General features: G+C 44.3%; 1 long non-coding RNA gene across 1 annotated transcript; it reads right to left on the reverse strand.

Moving 5' to 3' along the window:
• Window positions 1-11,715: 11,715 nt before the first annotated feature.
• Window positions 11,716-12,916, reverse strand: LOC143883600 (uncharacterized). Its single transcript, XR_013252437.1, has 3 exons — window positions 12,818-12,916; window positions 12,627-12,743; window positions 11,716-12,551 (listed from the first exon to the last, which is right to left on the reverse strand). It is a non-coding gene; the product is annotated as an uncharacterized LOC143883600 (long non-coding RNA).
• Between the last annotated feature and the right edge of the window lie 1,551 nt (window positions 12,917-14,467).

Here is a 14,467-nt window from a genome sequence, read left to right on the forward strand (position 1 = left end):
AGGTACAGCAACAGTGGCTGGTCTGGAATAACTTGTGACAGGACAGGAGGCAAAGTTAGACACTGCTTGACTTTCTCAAATGCTTCCTGACACTCATTATTCCACTTCTTTGGAGAATTTTTCTTCAGCAGCTTGAAGATGGGTTCGCACGTCATCGTCAACTGATTTATGAACCTTCTTAGGTACTGAACCTTTCCCAGGAAACCACGGATCTACTTTTCAGTCCTCGGCGGCTCCATCTCTTGGATTGCTTTGATCTTTTGAGGATCTACCTCGATCCCTCTTTCGCTGACCATGAATCCCAACAACTTTCCTGAAGTGACCCCGAATACACACTTGCTCGGGTTCAAGCGAAGCTTATACTTCCGGATCCTTTCAAAAAACTTCCTCAGGACTACAGCATGCTCTGGTCGAGTCTTGGATTTAACGATCATGTCATCGACGTAAACTTCGACCTCTTTATGAATCATGTCATGCAATAAGGTGGTAGCCGCCCTCTGATAGGTCGCCCCTGCATTCTTCAGCCCAAACGGCATCACTCTGTAGCAATATGTTCCCCATGGAGTGGTGAACGCAGTTTTTATCATGTCCTCAGGGGCCATCTTGATCTGATTATATCCGGAAAACCCATCCATAAAGGATAACAAAGCATGACCAGCTGTATTATCCACCAGGAGATCGATGCTCGGCAAAGGAAAGTCATCCTTGAGACTCGCCCTGTTTAAATCTCTGAAATCCACGCACATTCTGACCTTTCCGTCCTTCTTGGGCACCGGTACTATGTTAGCCAACCATTCCGGATATTCAACCACTTGAATGAAGCCCGCATCTAACAGCTTCTTGACTTCATCATGGACTTTCAATTCCCATTCTGGTTTTAATTTTCGAAGTTTTTACTTTTTGGGCTTGGCACCTGGGATTAGGGGAAGACGATGCTGGACAATGTCTTCGCTTAATCCCGGCATGTCATCATAGGACCAAGCAAAAACTTCTTTGTATTCCTTAAGCAAAGTGATTAATTCTTCACGCTCCTCCGGGGATAACGTTTTGCCAATCCGTATTTCCCGGATTAAGGTTTCATCACCTATGTTGACGGTTTCAATTTCTTCTTCAAGTGGTTTAGCTCGACGCTGCTCCTCCTGAGTAATCATGTGTTTGATCTCAGGGGAGTTTCGTCGGCATCCTCATAAGAGGGGGAGTTTTGATCATTGTTATTAGTTTTATCAATTTGAGAAGCAGAAATAGAGACAGGAAGATACTGAAACGAGTCTTTCATTTCATTCATAGAATCAAAATTTACATCATTGATCAATTGGCCCACAGCAGGCTTTACAGTATGCTCAAAAAGAAAGTTTGTATCGTCAACTGAAATGTTGACACCTGACTCAACCGGACCATGTATGGACTTTGCAGTATATTCTATAATAGACTCATCTTCATAGACAGCATCTATACCGGAGGACTTGCCATCTACACCAGGAATGTCTAAGCTTCCTAAGGTACCTGCATCCAAAGAATTGTTAGAAATAACAGACTTTATATTTGACTCGGAAACAGACACATACTCAGAAACTTTAGACTCTTTTGGAGGAACATGACTATGCTGAAGGACTAATTGAGGAATGACCTGAGAGGTCCAGTTATCAAGGGGTACCTCAGCTGGGGTAATTCGGCCCTTAGGGTTCAGGATGCGCGCATCTTCTCCGATTACGGTAATGACCGGTGCCTCAACCTCGAAGAGGGAGTCTAGAAGCTGCGGCTCTAAGTTTTCAGCCCAATCAGATTCCTGCTTTTCGACAGCTGCAATCTGCCCATAGAAATACTCATCTGGCAATTCATCAGCAAAGAAGATTTCAAAGCCTGGTAGCTCCTTTCCAGACTCATCAAACCACGGCTCGGGAAAACCATAGAACGGGCGATCGGCTCCTTCCTTCCTGTATTTACCATTCATCAACAGACTGAACGGTCCCATAGGCAGCTCTAGGCCCCGACGACGCAGCTCTGCCCACTTCAGCATGTACTGCTTTCTTTCCCTGATTTCTTTTTTGGTGGGTTCATATCCTAACCCAAACAGATTGTTTGCGACCTTCAGCTCAAGCCACTCAGTTAAACCTTGCAGACTTCTCCCCAGACCAGTTCCAGGAATATACCCATATCGACGCATTATTCGGGCTACCTGTGCATTTGCACTGGACATAAACAGAATTTCTTCACTCATAGCTTCTTCCATAGTAATGGTCGAAACTTCGAGTGAAAACCCAGTCAGACTGACATCTATGATGCTTGAACCGATCTGCTCTTGGGAAATCTGTCCAACCTCTGGTTCTGGATCCCCTCTAACGATGATAATTCTGTTATTCTTGACGAACTTGAGCTTCTGATGGACAGTGGAAGGAACCACTCCGACTTTGTGAAGCCAAGGTCGGCCGAGAAGGAGAAAGAAGGAGGTCTTGATATCCAGAACTTGAAATTCTATGTCAAACATTTCACCTCCAATCTCAATTTCGGTGACCAAAGTTCCAATGACATCCCTTCTGGTCCCATCGTAAGCCAGTATCCCCTGCTCTGACGGAATGTAGTCATTTGGCCCAAACCCCAAGGCAGTAGCGGTGCTGAAAGGACACACATTCAGAGCTGACCCGTTGTCAACCAAAACCTCTGGTACCTTCTTCTTATTGCACATGACGGTAACTCTGAGGGATTGTATGATTCTTACCTTCCGGAGTCAGATCTTCATCAGAAAAAGATACGGTCATAGCAGCTCGTCAGGGGTTATATTCACAGACACCTGTGCTGTATTCAGTTCACGAAGTATAACCTGACGATGCTTAGGTGATGACATCAACAGACCCCAGATAGAAACATTAGCTTGGGTCTTTCTAAGCTGCTTCAACAGAACGTCTTCATCTTCTTCCGGACGCAACCTCTGATTCTGATTTTCAACAGCTTTGGCAATCTCAGCGGGATTCTCTGCTCTCAGCTCGGGAGGCTTAAAGACGCGTCCACCACGAGTAAGATGGCGAACCTCATCACAGGGATCGTTCAACAGAAGCAAATCATCATCCTCAAGCTTAAGGACATACGGGACTTCGCCTTTCTCTTCCTCCCCCTCGAATCTGAGGACATAAGGGCATCCAGAGGATTCCTCAACTTCTTGCGCAGAGGACAAGACATAAGGCTCTTCGCGTTTAACTTCCTCATCATCGGATTCCCATCTCAGGATATACGGCTCATTAGAAATAACGGCACATATACGGGAATGACAGGACAACCTCCTCAGTAAGAATGGCATAGACATTCGGAGGAGGCGTAGCGTGCGTTGGCAATGGATTCCTGGTGACATTAGGAAGAGCCTCCACCGCAATTTCTTTTGCCTCGATCTTATCCTGGATCCTATGCCTTAATGCCATACATCTGTCGGTCAAATGCCCAACACTCTGGTGATATTCGCAGTACTGATCTTTTCTCCAATATTTCGGGAGAGGATTTGGGGCTTCCCGGGGTTCTAGTAGAGTGATCTTCTTGTCCCTCAACAGCTTTTTGAGAGCCACAGATAAGGAATAGGGTAGAGGAGTGAATTGTCTGGGCTCATTTCTTTCCGGACGAACGCCTCCGGGACCTTCTCTCCTAACTGGACGAGCAGTATTCACATTGTTAACTTCCTTCGGAGGCGCCATAGGCCTTTTCCCCTCTCTGACATCTGATGTGGAGGCCCTAGTTCTCAGGCCGCCCTTAGCCAATATGTCTTCGATTCTAGTCCCGGTCTTGATCAGATGATCGAAGTCATTGAAGTACTGGATTGACATATGAGGAAAGTAAAAGGGGGAAAGATTCTTGACGGCAATCTTGATAAGATCGTCATCCGGTAACTTGTGGGTCATTTGGGCTGCCTTTCTCCTCCATCGCCGAATGAAGGAAGTAAAGGTCTCATTGGGTCCCTGCTTCAGCGATTTCAGGTCCCTTTTTGTCACGTCAATCCCCTCTTCCATGGAGAATTGCTGGACAAATTTGTTAGCCACACCTTCAAGGGTCCTGCTTTCTTCTGGTTTCAGATGCAAAAACCACTTCTTGGCTGTCCCAGTCAAAGTCCTAGGGAACACTAAAGCAATCTGCTCTGGGGATAAACCGTGCTGCTGCAACAGAGGAATGACTGACTTGAGATGGCTACGAGGGCACCCCATTCCGTCGTATTTGTCAAAGTCTGGCATTTTGAACTTGGGCGGAAGTACGACCCCTGGAGCTATCATGAATTCAGACATATCCAAATTTTTGGGACCTTGGCACTTCATGGTTTCCATATCCCGGGTCAGCTTCTCAATTTGGTCAGCCAATTCCTGTGCTTTATCAAGATTTCCCAGGTTAGGAAGACAGTTCTCTGCTGCGTATTGGCACTCATCAAAGTCTTCGATTTCAGGCAATACAGCTGGCCTGGGAGAAACAAGAGGAACAGAAGGTATAACTGGGGACTGCTGATTGGCCGGGTCTTTAGAGGTAGAAAGACGATCATTCTTCAGGAGGGCTATATCATCCTTCATGGCACTCAACTGAAGGAGAATAGCCTTCATCATTTCATTCGTATCAGGACTGTTGTTTCCGGTCCCTTCCATTGATTCAGATGCAAGTGGAGAGGATGAAAGAATTTCTGGACGACCAAGGAGAGGCGGCGCAGGAGAGGTGAAGGATTCTAGGGAAAAAGAAAGTCTATTCAGCCTGGAATCTGAAGACTGACGGGACCAGGCCGATTTTGAATTGACTTTCTTGGGAGGGATGATGTCCCGCTAAGACTCCTAAATGGAAGTTAATAAGTTAGATTGCACATTTGATAATTGAGATGGAACACTTCACACAAATTCAAGACGAGAGAAATAGAAGAGAACACATTTTCATTGATCACAAATCAAACTGCAGTTACGATTGATAAAACATGTCACTTTTAATTACAAGTAAATGGAACCAAGTGAGCATAATGAAACTTGAAATTAAAATGACAATTGTATGAAAAGGGTCTTCAATGCTCCATGATCCGAGCTCTCTTTCCCGCAGGCTCTTCTGGTAACTCCTTCCGCTTGACTTTAGATGATAGAGCGAATCTCTTAACTGTAACCTTGTTTCCCCAAGCAGCTACAATAGACTTTATGAGACCGGGAGTAAGCTTTTCGCAAGGAGGAGGGGTTACAAATCCGGGAGGACATGGATTTCCCGTGATCTGATAAAGCAAACGAGTGGGTGCATAAAAGGTTGACCTTTCCAAACCCATAAGATACACAAATGGATGCGGGCAGGTGCTAGTGATGACATGTAAGCATGAATGACTCACCCAGTGAAATTGATCCTTCTCCACGTGTTGCAACCAATTATGCCACTCATCAATGGATTGGGGTTTATTGGCCATTGGTTGCCACGAAAGATGATCCTTGAGGGTGTATTGAAGGGAGCTCTGTGGCCGAAGGATGGTGAGTTTTTCACTGAGCCATAAATAAAGTAGCTTGACGCACCCATGGAAACTATCCTTCACCTCTTGCCGAGCAATTAGATCCAGCCCAGAGAAGGTTTCTGCTAGCATGATTGGGACAGGATTCCTTCCTTCGCTAATTTGATCGACTACACTCAGTAAGGTCACAGGGGCAATACTGGAGTCTTCACGGACAACGTGACGTGCAAGGACACCAAAGATTAAGGTACTGCGTCGACAATTTTGAAAACGGGAATCGATAGGGTCAACGTTTTTAGAAAAACGCTCAATGAGGTCATCGAATTGCACGTACGTGTCCTTGAAATAGGGCATAGCATCAACAGTTTTGTTCTCGAAAAGCTTACAGAAAAGGGAACGAGGAGATGCTATACTCGAAGGTTGGATCCAGAGTCCCTCGGGTGGGAGTTCTAATAGGGCGCACCAATCCTCGAATATAGGACAGATTTCAAAGGGACCAAATTGGAAAACATGAAGAATAGGATCCCAGAGTCTTGCAGCTGCTTGAAGAAATTGCCAATTCACACCGGATGCGCTCAAATTATTAAACGTGCTGATGAACCTGTCGGCCATACTCCACGCTTCATGCTCGCGCGGGAGAGCTCGAATTGACTCACTTATCCAAACCCTCATCACTTTGTTCGACATGATTTAACCTAATCACAGATAGGATAAGATCAGAAGAGAGTGAAGATAACCTTGAATAACGAAATAATAGGGATAAATTTGACCGATCATATGGGAAGGATACAACGGGTGACACTGATTTTGTTCATCAATAATCATAGACTTTCGAATAGATCAGAAAGGTAGACCACGGCCACAAAATGACAGAAGTAGGTCATAGACTGGATCTCAAATCTGATGATGGACATTGACAACTGTATGATCAAGAGGATCGATAATGATAGATCATGGTCATAGAGACAGCGGACAAGCCATCAACCACATCTAAGACAGAGCATGCAAGTAGCGAAAATCTAACCCAATGAGTAATATCCACACACAACACGGATCTATGACACATGAATGGCCATGAGAGTGACGAGTATAGACCACTAACCAGGTGACTCTGAAAGAATGTACATATGATTGATTGAACCAGGAATCCCTCACTGGAAAAGAGGGTTCTGATCTAACCAACCGACAAAACAGAACATACCAAAGAGATTTGTACAATCTGAGGACAAAACGACAGATATAGTCTCAACAAAGGTAAAAGAAATACTATCGACTGCATCGAAGGAGTGCAAATAGGATGGATCAGACCTGAAACACCTACTGCAAAAGGGAGCCTGACCCGAACGACCGACTCGACAAATAGGGTATGTACAAGAAGATGGCAAAACTGTACATCGACTCAGCGAATAATACATGTACAAAGGAACAACACCACCGTACACTCAGGAGACAAAACATAGACCATGATCAGGACAAAGACCAGGGAAAATGATTAACCATTTTGAAAACTGGGGAATGAAACTATGTAGCTGATAGTTAGACCAGAAAATTCTATTGATAGACAGACCCTGGTCTAACAGGTTAGCACAAAGACCGATCAGGAAAATAAGGAATCAAGGACTGGACCATGACCATGAAAGGTGGTGAACAAAACCGTCAGCCAGACCCAAACTGAAAGAAGGAATAGACTCTACCTGATGATAATGGATCAGAACAACTCGAACACATGAACCCAACACACCGGGGGGACCATATGATAAGAGATCACAGGGTAAATCATGATCTAGCTGACAACCAAGCAAGAGTAAGGGTCATCGATCAGATCTGAAGGAATGCACGACTGTGACAGACACAGAAACCTAATCTAAGAGACAGGTCCTAATCTGAGAATAAATATAACACATACACGTACATATATACATAAATATCCTAACCAGGGGCACCGGCCCTAACCTGATCTAGCGGAGCCAAGAAAATCTTGACTCAAAAGTGCTTGTGAGTGTACTAGATAACGCGACGGGTAACCACGGTGTGACTTACCCTTCTACACTACATGGGTAGGCTGACTTCTATCCTAGGCTCACATATGCTGGTCGCACATGTTCGTCCTATAAGAGTACATATATATAGTGTCTTAGCAAGGGTTCCCTAATTTTGGTTCTAAAGGGAGCAACTAATATATACATACATAATATAATAAAGTAAAAGTAGGGCCCAGGCATCTCTGCAGGGTACTATGCTTATGACCATACCCTTGATGTATAACGCCAGCACACCCAGCATTATACAAAGTATGTTCATTGCTCATCGGCTGCTGTAGAACACCAGCACACCCAGTGTCTACGGCTGCAGCTCCGGCGCATAGCTCGAAAATAGATACAACGGTTCCCTCAAGGTCATAATTACCCATCTGGTACGCGTCATATCTATTCCCTGAGGCCAATAATGAAAATAATGAAAGAAATAAAGAATATGACAATGCATGATGTGCAGTGTGTGAATCCCTTGTTTTATTTACGCACCTACTTGGTGCCCCTGGATTTCTAACGATAAAGTTCCCATTTAACTTGGTTTTGACCCAAATTTCTTCAAAATTAATTAAAATGGCATTTTTACAGAGTTAGGCAATGTTTCAAACGTTCCCCAGCAGAGTCGCCAATCTGTGGACCCTGATCCGAGAGAGGCGGGGGGACGTGCCCCCACGCGAGTCTCGGGATCATCCACGTGAAGGAGAGCTCCGCCAAGGAACTCTCGAAAGAGTGCCCCTCACAGCATGAGCGGCGATGTAAAGTGGGATACCTCTCGATTCGGGGACTAGCCCGGATTCGAGACGCACCTTAAACAAAGAAAGAGTCACCATCCAAGGAAGTGGGCCCTGGATCCCATGCTGTGCTCTGTCGCAACAGATAACCAGAGATATAAAAGGTCCGTGCTTGATGACGAATGGGGAAGGGATTAGGCGCCCCCGATTCGCCCAAGTGCGAGCACCTGGTCTCTTATGCCATTTATTATTAACTTTGAAGAGTTTTGGGTAAAAATCATGTGAAATGGGAATGAATATCCCCGAGATAACGTCTAGCTAGTCATGCATATCTCGGAGATGAATAAGAAGCACACACAAAAAGAAATGAAAGATATGACACCTAAGAATAGCTAGGTTATGAGTGTCATGCCTAATTGGTGTCTATGTTCTGGTGGACAAACACATGCATGCTACAGCTAAAAGTATAGGATCTGTACATGAAAGTAAGAAAACACAGCAAAACATACAATATGACAAACCCTAGACTCTAATGCGATAATTGACTCGGACCAAGATGACCATCCATCTTAGCTGCACTACGTATCCCGGCCTCGGGAAGAATCAGAGCCAACGTAGTTCGGCGACCTATGCTAAACTACAATGCCTAACCTTCTGAGACCGCTATCCTAGACTCGATCAACTAGACCTGACTAGTTTTTAAAGCTTCTTGCGCCATTACTTAAGTTCAAGTGAATGGTAATTTTTAGGACTCCCTATATGCCCTAACTAATGCAAGTAGACCCGACACCCTATGTGCGACTAGGCTGTGCGTCCTAAGGAAAACCATGGGCTATCTAAGCGCATTCTAATCTAGTCATCGGCTCGACTAAGTGTCTAACCGACCACGACCTGAGGCCTCCTAACTCTGAGGACACTCACACGACCAGACACGGCAAAGCAACATAATCAGGACAGACTCATAACTCTAAGACACCCCACACGCCTAGGACAGACTCCTAACTCTATGGGAAGATCTTTTGAAAATTGCTGGTAAGGTTATTTTGAAGAATTTTTGAAGTTTTGAGAGGTTTGAAAGATTTTGAAGCTTATAGAAGTTTTTGAAGTTGTGAAAGATATTTGCAAAAATGGTGATTTAAAAAAATGGTGACTGGACTCTGGATGCCAGCAGCACGCCTGAGCTGCCTACGTACCCCTCAGCTAGGGATCAAGCCATCCGTAGTTCGGACCAGATTTTCCTAACTACACTCTAATGACTCGAGATTTTTGAGATTTTTGATTTTTCAGATGTTTTTTTATATTTTTAACACAAGAGGACAGAATCCTATCATCACAAGGGGAGGACAGACTCCTGATATCCCGCAAAGGTTGGACAGCATCCTATGCTTTGCGGGGGGGGATGAACAGAATCACGACTCTATAAGGGTTGGACAGCATCCTATACCTTGCAGGAACGGACAAAATCACATGACTTGATGAGGGGATGGACAGAATCCTAACCCCTATGATGATAGGATAAACTCCTGACAGACTGAAGGACTGACTCCTACGCTAAAAACTGACTCCGAAAGATGGGAGGACGGAACCCCAAACTTTATGAAGGGATAGGACAGAATCCTAAACCCTAGGATGGTAGGACTGACTCCTAAACTCTCTAGGACTGACTCTAAAGAAGAAGAAATCCGTTAACCGGCGAAAATTCTAAGGCAGGAAGGGAAGGGGCTGGCTCAAGATGCGTTCCGTCATAGCCAGGACCCGCCGAGACGACCTCTGAAATCGATGGACAACCTCTCAAAAACCTATAAGAAACCCTAAGATTTAAGGAAAATCCTAAAACTAAGAGGACCCTCGAAAGGGAAGGAAAGAGGAAGATTAGTGTGGGCTCCGAGTAGCCTCATCATAGCCTACGAGCTCGAAACTCAGAATGGGATTTTAACCACAAGGCCGGACTCTTCTCTTTGTCCACAATTGAGGTTCAATAAATGAGTCAAGGAACAAAATTCATTCCTGATCCTCTTTTTTTTTCTTTTGATACAAGGATTGAAGTTCCATAACAACCAAAGGTGAGGTAAGCACACAGGAACTCGGATCAGTAAGGGTATTCCATGGACCAAATGGAGTTCAAGTTACTAATTCACCAAGCATCCTAAGAGATTGAGATCTATCCATTATTATGGTCGGAGGGTTAGAAGGGAGTTAGATAAATCCTAAGACGGAGACCAAATGAGGGCTTGGAATGAGTATCGACACCAATGATGAGGGAAGTGAACTCACGCAAGGAGATAATGAATCAGGCTTCACAAAATTTGAAACAATAAATGAAACAGCATTAAACCCATCACAATCCCATTTGCAAGCTCCCAATATGACCCAATGGCATTGTTAGGATCCAATTACAGTTCACCAAAACAACCAAGCTAAACAAAACAAGAATCAACTTCGAACAATCACACATGCAATGCAACATTAGAAAGACAAAATAAATAAATAAATAAACATAAAAATAAATAAATAAACATAAAAATAAATAAATGGATGAGATATTTGAGTTACCTAAGCGAAGAGCAGATGGCGGACAACGAAATGGGGAGATGGGGCCTCGGTGGATGAAACGGGGTTGATCGGAGAGTGTCCGGAAAGTGGAGCTCGAGCTCCCCTTCGGAAAATGCTCTTTTTTTTATTATTATATTTTTATTTTATTTTTTTATATATATAAAAAAAAACAACGAGCCCCTCTTCTCTCCCTCTCTCTCTCTCTCTCTCTCTAAGAAAATTTTAGATTTTTAGGGTCTGGTGGAGTTGCAGGGAGGGAGAGTCGGATGGTGGAGGTGGTTCTTCGGAGATGGGTTTAGGCCGGCGAGGGCGGCTGCAATGGTGGAGGAAAGATGGTTTTTTTTTTTTTAATGGGGGTTTTGACAGAGGGTTCAATGGGGTTGAAGACGATGGAGGTGGTCGGAGATGGGGATCGTGGCCGGTGGTGGTGGAGGAGAAAATGGGGGGTGGTGGCCGACGGTGGTGGAGGAGAGAATGGGGGTGGCGGCCGACGGTGGTGGTGAGTTTGGTGGAGGTTGGAGATGCAGAAAAAGAAGAAGGGGGAGGTGGTGGCCGGCGGGGAGGGGTTTGGTGGAGTTTGTGGTAGGTTTTAATGGCAGAAGATGAAGGAGTGTTTTTTTTTTTTTTTTTGAAATGGGTTTTGGATTTGCAGAAAGAATACAAAATGGTAGAGATGGTGGGGGTGATGGGCGGTTTTAATGGGGGTTGGGGTAGATTTTCGAGATGATGATGGGTGGCTGGGGTTTGATGGTGGTGGCAGCGGGGCAGTTTGCCGGAGAAGATGGAGGAGGAGGTGGGTTTTGGGTTTGGGAGGTGTGGTGGTTTTCGGTTTTTTTTAGGTGTTGAGAAGAGGGGAAGAAGAAGAAGGTGAGGGGGGGGGGGGGTAGGCTTGCCGGATTCCGGCAAGCTTGCCGGAGAAGATGGTGTTGGCTGCCCCCCTTTTTTTTTTCTTTTTGGAATGGGTTTTGCGAGGGATGGTGGGTTTGGTTAGAATCGGTTTTGGTGGTGGTGGCTTGGTGGATGAGAAGGGGGGTTGAAGGTGGTGGAGGTTGGAGAAGAAGAAGGTGGACGGCTGGGCTCCCTCTCTCTGTTTTTTTTTCCTTTTTTTTTTTTGAAAATGGATGAGCTCCTTCCCTTCCTCTCAAGCAAGACTCACTTTGTTTTATACTTAGGGTTAAATCCTTAGCTCTAATCCTAACCATCTATGTGGCATCTTCCTTTCCTTGGGTGATCTCCACCCTTGATCTACTTCCTCCACAAGCATTCCTTTTTAGAAACCCTAAAACCCTAAAGTGTTCTAACTAATCTAGACCCTACACCTCATCTCTTTAATCCAATGGCCCATGCATGTTGCTTGCAAAGAAAGTAATGCCCATTTTACTAAATACCCTAAGGAGAAGGCAATTTTACCCTCTTGCCACTATACCCTATTTGGCTTTTCTTCTCTTAAAGGTATATTGCTCCCTCTCTCTTCTCCAAGCAACCCCAAGCTGGCTAATTCACTCCCCCCTGCTTAACATGGGAAAGCGATTTAACACACGTACGCTTTGATAAATGCACTCCTAGGGATATTAGCAGGCTCTTAGGAATTTCGCACTGCAGTGGGTGGGTACCATTTCTTCAGGAATTTTGGGTTTGGGATTTTATTCGATTTTGGGGGATTTTAGGGCCTTGTCAAAATGGGGTGTCTACAACCTTTAGTAACATATCAGTCAGAGACGCTATCGTTTCTTCCTCTAAAATCTGAATGTCTTGGAGGCATTCCTCGTCTACTGGGGCGGTCGTGGAAGGTTCTTTCTTATAAACCTATGAACAATAGAGAAAATTTAGAGAACTTGAATATGACAAGCCTATGTAAGAAAGACGGGGGTTGTTCCTTACCACTGTGATCGGAGTAGCAGCCTCTTCGCCCTCATCTGCTGCGGCAGATACGAAACCCTCTGAAATGGAAATGTCGTGGACACTTTCTTTGTTTCCGACATGTTCTATCTTACCAACCTACGAACAATTAATGAAATTTAGATAACCTGAATATAACGACCCTATGCAAGAAAAAGAGTGATGTTCGTTACCTCTCCCATCAGAGTACCAGCCTTCTCGACCTCATCTTCCGCAACGGATAGGAGGCCCTCTTCTCGAGGAAGAGGTAGTAGGCACCTCACAACCTGAAATTGAATAGTTAATCTCGGTTAGAAGAAGTGAGTACTAGGGGAGTGCAGAAGCCCTAGGTCTAACCTGGGTCTTCTTTAGCCTCCCATCACGGATCTGTCTGATAAGGGCTGCCTGGTCACTCCTCTGTGTTTCGATCCCTGTGACCCACTTCAATAGGCGTGGATGTGCATCTGGAGCTGAAGGTGCCCACAAGGTAGTATGCTCGAATAGCCATACCTGGAATGAAGACAGACAATATTTAGAGAACAAATAACCAAACTTACAAAAGACTAATCATGTATATAATATATGTACTCTTTACCTGTAGCACAATAGCGCATCCGGTAATATATCCCGTCTTCCCGTTTTTGGAATATGAATCCAATCACTCTACCAGGAAGTCATAGACGAGGTATGCCCAAGCAATTCTTTCCACGGTCTCTGCGCCTAAGTAGGGGAAGAAGCAGGATTTCGTCCTGTGATCCACAGGGTCACCCCGAGCAAAAAGCATAGAACAGCACAGGAGCAGCAACACATGTCTCACTGTCGCCTGGACCGATGCAATCTCATCCGATCTAGACTCTGCCCTGATAACATCTGCAATCTCACCAAATCTTGCCCAAGCACCGGCAAACCTCCAACCTTCGACCTCCTCTGTCAAATTCCAGTCTATCCGTATTCTAACCCCTATAAGGCTTAGGCTCAATGCCAATGCTAAATCCCTGACCTCAAAGGGGACTAATATGCCACCTATTTTAAATGCCCTCGACTTGGGTATCTAGGATCGCACAAGGACGGTCAATATTGCCTTGTGCAATTTGACACCTTCAAGATTAAGCAATGACCCAAATGGGCTTCTCTCTAGCATATCGGTATGTGCTTTCCTCAACTTCAGGAACTTGAAGAAGTCGTGAAACTTGGATGGGCAGCATCTCGACATAGCATAAGACGCCTGCAAAATAAAGAATTATCAGATATATACAACGTTTTCACTATGTGGAAAAGATGAAAAATAAGGCTTAAAAGAATAATCGGAGGCAGTACCATGGTTTGACGAGATGATCACTATGTGGAAAAGATGGAATCCAATCCAATTAATCAGATTTGGACCTCTTCAGACAGAATTTCAAGAAAAAATTTAACAAAGTTGTCTACCAAAATTATTTAACAACCAAAATTTTACCCTTTTGATCCATTAGGGATGAAAACCCAAGATTCTTCTTAACTGTGATGCCAACCATATAGAAACTATAGGTTTTCAAAACAGAGGTTTAAACCAATAATTTTTGAGAAACTATAGGTTTAAACCATATATTTTCCAAAAATTAGGGGTTATAGACACTGATTTCTACCAAAATATTGGTTTAAACCATTATTTTTCAAAACTTATGGGCTAATTTCAGAAATAGTAGGGGTTTAAAAAAATAATTTCTCACAAATGATTGGTTTAAACCATTGATTTTCAACATTTAGGGATTTAAACCACTAATCTGTGAGAACTTATAGGTTTAAACCATACATTTTAGAACAATTAAGGGTTTAAACCAACTGATTCCGAATTATTAAGGGTT

The sequence above is a fragment of the Tasmannia lanceolata genome, unplaced genomic scaffold (genome assembly GCF_043159265.1).
Source record: "Tasmannia lanceolata isolate RefF3 unplaced genomic scaffold, GAP_Taslan_0.1 ptg000008l, whole genome shotgun sequence".
Classification (NCBI taxonomy): Eukaryota; Viridiplantae; Streptophyta; class Magnoliopsida; order Canellales; family Winteraceae; genus Tasmannia; species Tasmannia lanceolata.